The sequence below is a fragment of the Zonotrichia leucophrys genome, chromosome 4A (assembly GCF_028769735.1).
Source record: "Zonotrichia leucophrys gambelii isolate GWCS_2022_RI chromosome 4A, RI_Zleu_2.0, whole genome shotgun sequence".
Classification (NCBI taxonomy): Eukaryota; Metazoa; Chordata; class Aves; order Passeriformes; family Passerellidae; genus Zonotrichia; species Zonotrichia leucophrys.
In genome coordinates, this window is record NC_088174.1 from 1,267,667 (window position 1) to 1,281,450 (window position 13,784).

The following is a 13,784-nucleotide window of genomic DNA, read 5'->3' on the forward strand; positions in this document are numbered from 1 at the left end:
CTGCACTCTTTGTTTGCCCTCCAAAGAAGCAGCTGGGGCTGAATTCTCCCTCCAGCATTTTCCCTCCCTGAATTCTCCCCGGAGCCTCTGGAACCCTGGGAAGCAGAGCCTGGGTCAGCTTCCCCCTTTTCTGGGAGAGGAAAGCCAGGAATGGGGAGTTCTGCTCCAGCCAGGGCTGCAGTGCCCACCGAGGGACTCAGCTTTGCCTTTGGTGCTCTCTGATGTGAGGATTGTTTTCCTGGTGTGACATCCTCATTTACATCCTCTCTAATCCAGAGGCTTCATTAAGAAGTTGCCAAGAATCAACATTTTGACTGTTCCAGCCTCTAAGTGCCAAGGCTGGATCATTTTCTGCAAGCTGAAAGGAGGAAGGAAAGTCCCTCTGTAGGCAGCTGCCACTTGTTCCATGGCTGCTCGAGCCATCTTTGGCTGCAGCATTCGCCCTCCCCTGGGTTTTCACCCTCCCAGGACACATCAGTGGCAATTCCCCTGGTTCCCAACTCCCTCCCTCGGGTGTCCTGCTCCAGGATGGATTTTCTGTGGGGCAGGATGGAGTTTCCTTTGGGCAGAAAGCTGCTGGCAGCAGAGGAAGGAGCCAGCCTACTCTGCACAGCTCATTTCTGTCTCAGAGTGTGGACATGAGGAAGGTGGAGAGGGTGGGATGTGACTTCGAGGCAGATGGAAATGCACCAGAACAGTTGCTTAGCACCTATAAAAGTCAGGCCCACTCCTTCACAAGATCCGTGTGTATTTAGGGATCCACACTTGAATTCTGGCCTCCGAATAACCCAAACCCATGGCAGCTCTTTGGGAATGTGTGCTGATGGAATAAACAATGGTATTAAAAGTCACACAGGGCTCAGATTTGGTGTTACCCGTGCTTGGGGGCTTTGCTGGCCATTAATGAATGAGAAAGAGCAGGAATGGGGCTGGAGGAGCCCAAGGATTCCTCAGCCCATGGGACAGCAGGGATCAGCAGCAGCTCCAGCCTTTGTCTGAGCAGGAGATGCAAATTAAAGACAGAGAGATGCAGATTTGAGACAGAGGTGGATATTCCACCTGGGCTGTTGGATGTGGTGCTCGGGAATGGGTCCAGCATCCATTTCTCTGGGGCTGGATCCATGCAGCCAGAAACGGGCAAAGAAAAGGCCGAGAAACGCTTGAGAGGATGGATGTGCTCAGAAACGGGCAAAGAAACAGAGCCAGAAACGGGCAAAGAAAAGGCTGAGAAACGCTCGACAGGATGGATGTGCTCGAAAGCGCTCGGGAGCTGAACACATCCCTTTCACATTGCCATTTCCTACTTGATTAGGAAAGCTCACCTGATGAAAGGAGCGGGAAATTTCCGTGTTCAATGGGCAGGGAAGGGGGGAAAGCAGCCGAATTCCCGGCTGCTCCCTGCCTTTGTCTCGGCTCTGAGCGCCGGTGGCCGTGGCTGGCTCGGCTCTCTGGCGGTGACCTGATTCCGCACCGCACGCTCCTCCCCGCTCGGTGAGGCTCCCATGTGATCCATTCTTCCCCCTAAATAAAGTTGACAAATTCGGCTGGGCTCAGATGGTGCTGCCGAGGGGGTGTGCGGAGCTCCGGGCTCGCTGCGGCTGCGGCAGCGCCGGCTCGGGGACACCGGGGGGATCGGGGCTCCCGGGGATCCGGGGCTCCTTCCCTGGCTCGGTACCGGGCACACCGCGGGGTTCGGGGCTCCCTGCCCGGTTCCGGGGCTCCCTGCCCGGGCTGCAGCCGCACTCAGCCCCGCAGCCGGAGGACGCGGCCGGAGCAGGTGAGTGAGCGGCTGCGGTGGCTCCTTTGTGCCGGAGGGACGGACGGACAGAGGGACAGAGGGAAGGGGCCGAGGGGCGATGCCGAACCAGCCCCAGCGCCGTGCCGTGCCCGGAGGGATGCGGGGATTCCCGGGGAGCAGCGGCGATCGCGGGGCGCGGGCAGCGCCTGCGGCACAGCCCGGGGATGCTCCGCTGCATCCCGGCCCCGCAGCCCGCGGGGACACGGCTGGCACGGCACGGCTGGCACGGCACGGCACGGCACGGCTGGCACAGCGCCGTGATCCCGTGTGCAAGGCTGGCACTGGGTTGGCACGGCACAGCACCGGGCACCGTGGGATGGGTGTGCCGGTGAATGGCACGGCACGGTACCGGGGCAGGCTGGCACGGCATGGCACGGCGCTGGGCAGCGCGGTACCTGCCTGGCACGGCACGGTGGTACCTGGGCTGTGAAGCTGGCACGGCACGGCACCGGGACAGGCACGGGCCAGACTGGCACGGCACGGTACCCGCGACTGGCACGGTCCCTGGCAGGCTCCAGGGCTGCCCTGCCCACCCGCTGCCCCCAGCCCTGCCCAGGCCGCTCGTGGTCCCCAACGGGCTCCTGTCCCAGGTGTGCCCCTCCTGCTCCTGCTCCTGCTCCTGCCCAGGTGTGCCCCTCCGGGCTGGGTGCCCCTCCTGCACCTCCTGTCCCAGGTGTGCCAGGTGTGCCCCTCCGGGCTGGGTGTGCCCCTCCGGGCTGGGTGCCCCTTCTGATCCTGCCCAGGTGTGCCAGGTGTGCCCCTCCTGCTCCGGGTGTGCCACTCCGGGCTGGGTGCCCCTCCTGCCCGAGCTCCCCTGGCTGTGCCGGGCACCCCTGGGCACCCCTGCCCTGCTCTCCATCCCTGAGCCCCCGAGCTGTGCCCTGGGGTGCCCGTGCCCTCCCAGCCTGGCAGTGCTGCCATCCCCACCCCTCCGAGCCCACACCGGGGCTTCTCCCGGCTGGAATGGGGCTGGCAGCCCCGAGCAGGGGCAGTGCTGGCAGCACGGGATGCTCCCGGCTCCATTCCCTGCTCACCAGCTCAGCTCCCCGGGCTGCAGCTGGGCACACAGCTGGGCACAGCTGGGAAGCAGCTCCTGCTCACCTGCAGCTCCCAAATCCCACAGAAACTGTGCCCGGTCTGTGCTGTGGGAAAAGAAATGTGATTTCATTGCAGAAATGTACAGACAAAGTAGCTGCCTCTAAACTGACACTCATCACTCCCCCTCCCAGCCCCTGCTCCCTCCCACACCCTTTAACTTCTTCTTTCCCTGCACAATTTAAAGGTGAAATTCCCTGAGCAGTGAATTTATTGCAGTCCCAGACTGGGCCTGTTCATCAAGAGCAGCAGAGTTTCCCTTTGAAAGGAGATGGACGAAAACTGGAACGTTCAAACAATCTCTGGCTCTTTTGCAATATTTTTTAAAAGAAATCTATTCCTGCAGGAGTTTCAGTCAGATTTTAGATCCAAGAGAAAGGCTGCAGTGTCCCAGCTGTAATAGATTTCCTTGTTCCTGGTAGGGCAGGAGAAAATGGGAAAGGAGAGATTAAATAGGGAGGGGGATGCAAACCCAGATCTGATTTGTTCATCCCTTCACAATTAGGCCAGAATGAAATCCCTCCTTCACCTGCACAAAATGAGAATTCTCACAAAATGAGAATTGAACAAAAAGGCCATTGGTTGGCCCTGGTTGTATTTTATGGGGATTCTTAGATTTGGGGTTTTCATTTGAGTTCAGCTCTAAACAGCTTTTAGTTTCCATTTTCCTTCTGACTCAACCATTAATCATCCACCTCTACCTGCACTTCTTGTCCTGGCTCCAAAATCCTGGAACTTTGGGGCAACCTGAGCTTAAAAACAGCAAATGAGGGAAAAAAAAAATCACTGAGCAATTTAAGCTCAGTGCAGGTTTGGGGACTGCTCACCCAGGGTTTGTGTTTGCACAGAACAACTCCTAAATTATGGACCAAGGGGAAATTCCCAGGCTGCCTCTGCCATCAGAGGATGGAGCTGCCCCTGGTTTGGGAGGGGAACAGCAGCATAAAAAATGAGTCTGAAGCAAATCAGCAGCGAGTGAACCACAAAATGCCATCTCAAAGGGACAAAGAATCCCCATTTTGCAGGGTGTGCTCTTGGGCTGAGCAGGAAAATCCACCCTCCAAAAGCAGGAGCAGTGGTGCTGCTTGGAGAAAAACAAATACAGAGCTTTGGGAAGCCTCTTTGGAAGGGAACACCTGGATACAGCACTGTTCTCCAAGCTTAAAAGGGGAAAAAACAGACACTTTCCTAGAGAAAATTATTATTATTATTATTATTATTATTATTATTATTATTATTATTATTATTATTATTATTAATCCCAGTGTCTCCTCCTCACATGTTTGTGCCAGCTCAGTCCTCACACCTCTGGGAGCATTTCATGAAGATTCAAAGCCACTCTAAAAATGGCATCTGGGCGTTCCAGTGCTCAGGATAATAAACTTTCCTCACATTTCCTGGACAAGAAGGTTCAAATATCTGTCCAGGAGCCTCCCAGAGGCTGCTTTAGGGAGGGAATCCATCAAATGTTCAGCCTGCCCATGGCTGGGGTGCAGTTTGCTCCTGGAACAGGAACCATTCCAGAGGGATTTGGACTTTGCACAGAGCAAAGCTGAGATTTGCCAAGGCAGGCAGTGAGAAGGAGGCTGTGATCGCACCCTCAAAGCTGCTGCTGTTTATCAGATCACACTTAGGCTAAATTAACACATTAAACTATCAGAGATCACCAGTAAAATCAGTGGGATGGAGATCAGCTTGAGAGAGAGCCTAAAGCCAGGCACACCTGTGGCTTTAATTAATCTCCACTTCAGGGATTACTGGACTAAAATGAAAACCAGAATTATCCTCACGTGGGTCCTCTGTGAAACAAGCGCCAGGAAAGCAGCACCTCACATCCATGGCCCTGCTGAGCACAGCCATAAATTACATTTATGGCCCTGCTGAGCACAGCCCCTGCCCACAGCAGCTCCCAAAAGTGGATCCCAGAAATCTCCAGGGGTGGTTTTGCTCAGGAGCCTCCAAGCAGAGGGAAGATGGGATCAGGTTCTGCTCTGAAATTCCCTGGCTGTGTTGTGCACAGAGTTCTCCCAGCCCAGGGAGAATGAGGATCCCACCAGACACTGATCCTTTTGCAGGAACACAACCCTCCCCTGGCTCGTGGATCTGGAATGAGAGATCCCAAACCTCCCAGCCTTTTCCTCTTCTTCAGGAATAACAAAGGCAGAGCACCTGAACAGCAACGGAGAGCAGAGATTTCTGTTCACTGGGGTAAATTCAGGGCTGGAGTTTATTAATTAACTTAATTAAAAGGTTAATTGGCCTGCTCCAGCCCTTCTCTAAGGTGCCAGCTCTGGCACTGGGGGCAATCCTAAGGGAATTGTGCAAATGTTGTTCCTGGGGGTGACCACGTGGAAAAACCCAATCCAGATCTTGGCTCCTCTTTGGAAATTACCTGTACAGAAGAAAGAGGCACAAAGAGGTTTAGTGTGAGGGCTTTGCAGGGAAATCTGTGGTGTTGAGCACCCACAAACCCGGTGACCCTACAGCTGCAGTGCCTGGGAGCAGCACACACCCCAAAGGACACAGAACCCCCCCGGAATTCAACTCAGCAGCACTTCGGACACTTGAAACCTGCAGATTTCCAAAAGAATGTAAGCATCCAAAATTAAATACATATATATTTATGGGCCTATTTTAAACACTCTCAAAGCCTGGCCTTCTGTTCCTATGAGTTTATAGAAGATGCAGCAAGGCTGAAACATCTCCCTGTGTTTTTCCAAGCGTTTTCTGCCTTCTCCCATCCCTTCCTCCTCCTTGTTCCCCTCCCACTGCTCCCACTCCCTTTTATCTGAGCACAAGTGCTGGAGTTGATGTCTCCAGCTCAGGGGGAGGAGGAGAAAGGGCCTTTTCCAGCCCAGGTTGAAGCATGAGGGACACCTTTCATCCCAATGTTTTCACATCAAAAAGATGCAAATGCAGAGAGAGGAGCTGCATTCTTCCCTAATGCAATTAAAATGGAAGAGGCAATTTGAAAGGCTGAGGGGAGATTTACAAGGAAGCTGAAGGCAAAAGGGAAGAAAGCAAGCCTGAAACTATGTTCAAAAATCAATATATATTTAGGGTTACATAAATGGAGTAATTCAGCAGTGGGAAGAGCACGGTGAGGGGAGGATGAGGAGATGAGACACAAGGACAGAACTCAAGGCTCTCCTGCTGGCAAAGAGATTTTTTCTGTCAGCTCCCAAGGAGGGTTTGTGGTTTCAGGGCACTCACCTTTCCTTTGGAAGCTGCTTTTGTGCTCCTTTAGAGCAGGGCTGTTCCTTTTCCCCAGGTTTGATGTCCTGATCAGGAAGTGTGAGTTATCCAGGGTCAGGGATGTGCCATCAGCTGCAGCTGCTCACTGGGATTGCTGCCCTTCATCCCTCCAATAAACCTGAAATTCCCAGGGTCAGGGATGTGCCATCAGCTTTTCCCTTTGGAGCTGCAGCTGCTCATTGATTCCTGCCCTTCATCCCTCCAATAAACCTGAAATTCCCAGACATTCACTGAACTCAGCCACACAGACTGAAATCAAAACCAGACTTCTCCAAATACATAAAAGCCCCAAACCATGTCCAGTAAAACTTAGGTCTGCTCTTCCACACATTATTTGGATTTTTAAATTTATTTATTTTGGGGAACACAGTGCAAATTGTCATTTCTGCCTTGACTGCAACACTGATAACATCATTATTGCCATGTCTGGCAAACAGAGGCAAGGTTTGCCCTAATGAAAGGCAGGACTCCCAGGGAAATCAAAAAGCTGTTGATGAACATTCTTATCTCTTTGCAGTAATTCAGTATTTGACAGATGCCAATAACCTGAATTCATCTTGAGACACTGCCTTTTTTTACTGTCATTTCCTTTGTTCCTCTCACACAAATCTCTTCCAAACCTCTCTTACTTTCCACCCTCAAAAACTTTAAAAAAACCTCAAAAATCTATTTCTCTCTGAGGTTCTCAAAGGTCAGACTTGGAGAACAAAGGGAAGACAGTGCCTGTCCTAAGGATATTGCAAATCAAGGAGCAGATTTTGTCTTCCCCATCTTGTACTGAGTTGTACTTTACTTTATAGCTTGCTAAAAAAGACAAGGGAACACGAGCCAGGGCAGGAAGGTCCATCCCAAAGCAAGGACGTGCTACACCAAGAGCCTGAGCTTGTGTAAGTCCCAGAGTAAAACAGGATTAGTTCATTAAAAGCTTTAAAAATGAATTCAACTTCCAGATATTCTAATGTGCTTCCACAATAAGTTTATTCTAACATATTTCCAGATTAAAAAAAAACACATTATTTTTGTCAATACTTGAATCTTTGTAATATATTTTAATGGGAATTAAATGTGCCCAGCCCGGAGCTCCTGATTGCAATGTTTGCAGTGCTCAGGCCAAAGCCACTGAAGGCTTATGACTCACACAAAGCCAAGCAAACAATCTCAGCTTTATTTATTCTCTGCTGCTGGAATTCAGCTGAAGCCTGGGAGAGGAGGAGGTTTGGGGGATTTAAATGGGAAGTGCCTCCTGAGGATGTGCTGCCCCTTGTATTTGTGGGGTCCCAGATGGAGGAAGGAATGATGGATCTGAGTCTGTGTTCTCAGAGGCTCATTTATTATTTTATTATACTATATTATATTAAAGAATACTATACTAAACTAAAGAAAGGATACAGACAGAAGGCTGTGGCCAGAAAATAATAATGAAAACTTGTGACTCCTCCCAGAGCCCTGACACAGCTTGGCCCTGATTGGCCAAAGAGTGAAAACAATTCACATGAAATTAATGAAACAATTACTAGTTGGATAAACAATCTCCAAACACATTCCACATGAGCACAACACAGGAGAAGCAAATGAGACAAGAATTGTTTTCCTTTTTCTCTGAGGCTTTTCAGCTTCCCAGGAGAAAATCCTGGGTCAAGGGGTTTTTCAGAAAATGTGTCTGCCCATGGTGCCAGCGAGATTCCAGAGGGTGGGATGGCAGCTGATCATGCCAAGGGCTGAACCCCTGAACCCCACAGTGTTCCTGTGCTCTGGAGAGGAGCCCAGCCCCTCTGCTGCCCTGCCAGGCTGCTCTGTGCCAGGGGCAGCTCCCCCAGCCCTGTGCCCACAGGAGCAGCCTCTCCCTGGGCCCTGCTCCTGCCTGTGCCCACTCCAGCCATGCGTGGCACTTTTGGGGTGTCTCAGCCTTTCCTCTCCAGCCTGGGTCCCCAGTCCCTCCCTGAGCAGCAGCAAGGAGCATTCCTGGCCCTCAGGCAGCAGAGGTGGCACTGCTGTGACCCACAGGAGCAGAGGTGGCATTGCTGTGTCACCCATGGGAGCAGGGTGGCACTGCTGTGACCCACAGGAGCAGAGGTGGCATTGCTGTGACCCACAGGAGCAGAGGTGGCATTGCTGTGTCACCCATGGGAGCAGAGGTGGCACTGCTGTGACCCACAGGAGCAGAGGTGGCATTGCTGTGTCACCCATGGGGGCAGAGGTGGCATTGCTGTGTCACCCACGGGAGCAGGGTGGCACTGCTGTGTCACCCATGAGGGCTGAGGTGGCACTACTGTGTCACCCACAGGAGCAGAGGTGGCATTGCTGTGTCACCCATGGGGGCAGAGGTGGCACTGCTGTGTCACCCATGGGGGCAGAGGTGGCACTGCTGTGTCACCCATGGGGGCAGGGTGGCACTGCTGTGACCACAGGAGCAGAGGTGGCATTGCTGTGTCACCCATGGGAGCAGGGTGGCACTGCTGTGAGCCCCAGGTTTGGTCACTGTCACTCCGAGGTGACAGCACAGCACCAGCAGAGCCCTCAGGGGCTGCTCCCAAGGGATTTGCCCAGAATTGCCCTTTCCTGCCCCAAGTGCAGCCGAGCCCAAGCAGAGCTGTGCAGATTTGGGATTTAAAAGCTTTCCTGGTTTGGTTTGGATGTCACCTCCTGCCCTGGTGGGGCAGTGACAAACTCACCCTGCCCCTCTGGAGCAGCACAGAGCCAGCTCCATGGTGACTTTGTGTTCTGTTCTCTCCTCCCCAGGAACCCGAGAGCTGTGGGCACAGATGAGATGAGACCCAGGCCAAGGCAAGTGTGACAAAATCAGATTTCCCCGGTGCTGAGACATTCCCCAGTCTGGATTTCCCTGGCCAGGTGGGAACTTTGCTGCTCCATAAATCAGAGGGCATTTCTCAGCTCCTCAAGTGCTTTTATTGCAGTTCCTTTCTTCAGGCTGCCTGAGAGAGATGTTGAACACACAAGGAGCACTGCAGGGTTCTGCTGTCACCCTCCTGATGCATGGCTTGCCAGCAGAGCCCCTGGTAGACATTCATCAATGGGTCCCTCCTGTGAAATGAGCTTTCCTTCAGCTCTCCCTCAGCAAAATCTGAGTTCTGAACTCCCTTGAAAATCCCCATTTCTCACTCTGTGAGCATATTGTTCCAAACTGGCAGGAACTGTTATTTACATCTTTTAGCACCAACAGAATGCTGAGCTATATAAACAGTGCTTATTACTAATCAGAATGTGCTGTTAATTAGGAAAAGAGACCCTCAGTTCTCTGTGAGCCTGAGTGGGATGAACTTTATTTCTATAAAGAGGATGAACTGCATCCTATCAAACACAGCATCTCCAAACAATGATGCTCCAAGATCTCTGAAACCTAATTTTGGCCTCCAAGCATTTGGGAGGAGGGTGGAGGGGGTTTGGAGCAAGCTGTTGTTTGAAATAAATAGCCCTGAACGTGCTTACAGCTCCTCAGAGGAAAATATCCCGAGGCAAATCCCCCTGCCCCGATGGGAAACAGGAATCCAGAGCAGAGCAGCCTTGTTCCTCAGGTTTAACTCCAAAATGGGATTTGGATCAGGGAGGGAATGGGGAGGGCAGAGCAGCTTTGGGCCTCAGAACTGCTCAGATGAGTGAATTTTTTAGGATTCGTCACGCACAGCTCATATCAAAGGCAAATGACTTAAAAGTCTCTGAAATTCCAGCAGAACTGTGGAAGGGAGGGGGGGTTAAATTCAGTTTACAGCTCAGTGCCTGTAGGGGAGCTCACCTCTCCACTAATCCGGGTGGTTTTTCACCCAGGACCTTCCTCCTGATCCCAGATTTGCCATCAGTGAGGAAACCTCCTCAGTCCCACTGTAACTAAAACTCCAGAGGATTTAACCCCAAACTCCAGCCCAGTGCAAGAGCAGACACATAGAAGAGGGGAAATGAAACCCCTTCATTAATGTCAGAACTCCCATTTGCAGCTGATTTTGTTACTGTGGGTAACGTACAAAACAGGCCTTTGATTTCCCTCTCTTCTGGGAACATTTTGGGAAAGAAAAAAAATCTTCCACTGAAACAATTCCTCCGATAGAAAGTTACACTTGTTGCAGCACTTGGTTTGCTTTCAGCCCCAGGACAAGCTCTGCCTCAGTGGAAAACTGATTGGATTTTCTCCAATTATCTCTTGCAGAAAACAAGGAATCCCAAACTGGCAGCTGGCTGAGCTGATGAAGAAAGCAGCACGTTCTTGACCCAAATCAGGGAGAAAGCTGGGATATAAAGTTGGGATAGAGCTGACCCACCTGGGATAAAGCTGAGATAAAACTGACCCACCTGGGATAAAACTGACCCACCTGGGATAAAGCTGGGATAGAGCTGACCCACCTGGGATAAAGCTGAGATAAAACTGACCCACCTGGGATAAAGCTGGGATAAAACTGACCCACCTGGGATAAAGCTGGGATAAAACTGACCCACCTGGGATAAAGCTGAGATAAAACTGACCCACCTGGGATAAAGCTGGGATAAAACTGACCCACCTGGGATAAAGCTGACCTGTGCTGGAGGCTGCAGCTCCTGCTCTCCACTGCTGAGCGTCCCCCATGCCTGCAGCACCCAAAGGTGGCTCCTGGATGTGACAGGGCACTCCTAAATCTGCTTCTCCAGGATCCTGAGAACACTCCCGAGTCCCAATGAGGCCCAAGCTGAGGGAGGCTCCCGGAGCCGCCCTTGTGGCCCCAGCAGAGTATGAGAACTTGGCTGCTGTGAACTCCACCGGGGACACGGAGAGCGAGCAGCTGCAGGGCTCCCTCTCGTCCACCATCGCCCTCATCGTGGTGCTGGTCATCCTCTTCTCCCTGCTCACGACGTCCCTCGTCACCTACTGCTTCCACAAGTGGAAACTCCGAGGGAGAAGACTGCAGAAAGCACAAGAGGAGTATCAGAGAGACCAAGAAAAGAGCATTTGCCAAAGCACACCTGAACTTGTTTCATAAAAAGAGGAAACCAGGATCCACCATGAAGGACTCTTGAATTACCTGAAAATGAAAATCATGAGAGAACTGCAAATTTGGGATTTCCAAGCAAATACATCCTTGTTTTATCTCATTTCTAAGAGTTGTTAGCAGTTTGGAGATTTCCTACAGCTTTATTATACATATATATATATATTTATACATTTAGTCTCATTTGTGCAAAGTAAAACCAATGCAATGATGTATTTTTAATCTCTTCTGTCATTTTAATCCTCGCTGGGCAAACTGGCAGTGCCTGTGAGGGTGGGCAGGCCCTGGATCCCTGGCAGTGCCCAAGGCCAGGCTGGAGCACCCTGGGATGACAGTGGGAGGTGTCCCTGCCATGGCAGGGCTGGAATGGGCTCAGTTTTTAGCTCCATTCCAACCTTAACCACAATTTTCTGTAAATTTTTTTCACAATTTCCAGTATTTCAAGTATTTCAAATATTTCAATCTGTTGCTGTCAGCCTTTCAGAGCCCCTGGAAGGTGCAGAGGCAGATTTGGGGTGCCCAGGGGGGCTGAGCTGTGCTGGTCCCGCAGGATGGGGGTGTTGGGGTGAGAGGCTCCCAGCTGGGGCTGCCATCCCAGGCCACATTTCAGTGACATTTCAGAGCTCCCCTCACACCAGGGCTGTGCTGAGAGCTGCTCATGGCATTCCCACCAGCGGATTAAGGACACCCAGTATTAATGGAACTGAAATTCCGAAGGGATAAAACAGCCTAACCCCCTTTTTTTAATTAACCACCTTTTTAAACCACCCATACCACGGAGTGTTTCTATTTCCATAGCCTGTCCTGTGATGTCACAGAGAAATGACAGATTTCTTGTGAGTAGCACATCTAAGTAATCTTTTCTAACCAAGTGATGGATGTAATATTAATAAATGTCATTGTTTTATAAAGTAGGAACCATGTGAAGTTGCCACCAGCCCCATGCTCAAGTCTCCAGCTTGCTTGCAATTACCAGTTCTGCTGTATGTATTTTTAAACAAGCTATAATACTGTGATGATGCTGTAAACTTACCTCTGTAGGAAAAAATGTTCTATTTCAAAATGTCAGGATGAAGGATGTAAATGTTCTGAAAGTGCTACCAACAACAACAACAACAAAAAAAGAATTTTCACAGAATATTCTAAGGGATTCTGTTACATGCTACAAATCTATTTTACAAGGGTATTTATGGATCATACAGCCTAGTCTGTGAGAACAGGACTATTTTATTACAGAGTAAATAAATGAATAAATAAGCAGTGAATATCCATGCCCAGAAGCTGGAAAATGTTTGGGTTTTTTTTTTATTACACTGATCAATTCTTTAGGTAATCTGGAAAATGGAGGACCCTGACAGAAGGAATCCACTCCCCCTCATCTCCCATCCACATCCTGGTGCTGTCAGTGCTGCCAAAGAGCTTCAAAATCAGTTGTGGAGGAAAAAAAGGGGACAAAAAGTTGCATGAAACCAATGCAAATGTGGTGTTGATAGGATTAATATCAGTGGATAGAATTAATATCAGTGGGTAGCATTAATATCAGTGGGTAGGATTAATATCAGTGGGTAGGATTAATATCTGAGGATAGGATTAATATCAGTGGGTAGGATTAATATCTGAGGATAGCATTAATATCAGTGGGTAGGATTAATATCTGTTTTGCCATCATTTGAAGGCAGAGCAGGCAGGAAAGCAGCCCTGGAGCAGGCAGGGCTGATGTGCCCACACCCAGTGCCTCCCTCAGGGGCACAATCAAAAGTCACTCTCTGAAAATCACATCCAGTGGTGATAAAATCACAGCTTGAGGAATGCAGGGAGATTGGAAAATGCTTGAAGAATGCAGAGCTGGGAGCACTGCAGCCCTGGCTGGAGGATATGTGGATGCTTTGAAGGGCTCTCAGCTCAGGGTTCACTGAGAGCTGGGTGCCCTTGTCCTTGGTGCCAGCGGATGAAAACTTCTGTCAAGTTCCCAACAGGAATAAATGAGTTCAGCTCCTTTTCTTGGAACCTTATCAAATTTGCTGTGGTAAAAAAGAGGATTAAAAAACCACCCAAGTCTCACCACACCCCAACCCTGTGAGGGGAATTTCTGAGGAGGCACTGAGGGACCCCAGGGGAGCCTGGAGCATTGCAGATATTCCTGGAACTTCAGAGAAATGTTCAGGATTAATGGAAAGAGGCCACAAAGGTGCTGTGAGGGCTGGAGCCCCTCTGCCCTGAGGAAAAGCTGAGCTTTGGGAGTGTTCAGCTGGAGAAGGGAAGGCTCCAGGAACGTTCCTGTACCTGAAGGGGGTGACAGGAAAGGTGGGGCACAGCTCTGAGCAGGACAGGGAGGGTGGGTTCACCTGCAGGAGGGCTGCTTTAGACCACACACAAGAAGGTTTTTACACTGAGGGTGGGCAGGCCCTGTAATAAAATTCCCAGAGAAGCTGTGGCTGCCCCTGGATCCCTGAAAGTGTCCAAAGCCAGGTTAGACCACCCTGGAATAGCGGGAGGTGTAAGGTGGCCTTTGGAAGGTCTCTTCCAACTCAAACTCTTCTCTCATCCTACACTGGACCAGTGGGACCACAAAGGATTTCCTCTACTGAGGAAATTCAACTTTAAATATCCCAGAATTGGGGATGGTTTGGGTTGGAAGGGACCTTAAAGCTCCTCCAGTGCCA

At 50.8% G+C, this 13,784-nt stretch overlaps 2 long non-coding RNA genes across 2 annotated transcripts; one reads left to right on the forward strand and one right to left on the reverse strand.

Moving 5' to 3' along the window:
- Positions 1-1,555: 1,555 nt before the first annotated feature.
- Positions 1,556-12,401, forward strand: LOC135447857 (uncharacterized). Its single transcript, XR_010440332.1, has 3 exons — positions 1,556-1,777; positions 8,888-8,932; positions 10,308-12,401. It is a non-coding gene; the product is annotated as an uncharacterized LOC135447857 (long non-coding RNA).
- On the reverse strand, positions 5,104-6,267 carry LOC135447802 (uncharacterized). The gene is made up of 2 exons (XR_010440323.1): positions 6,107-6,267; positions 5,104-5,285 (listed from the first exon to the last, which is right to left on the reverse strand). It is a non-coding gene; the product is annotated as an uncharacterized LOC135447802 (long non-coding RNA).
- Positions 12,402-13,784: the final 1,383 nt, after the last annotated feature.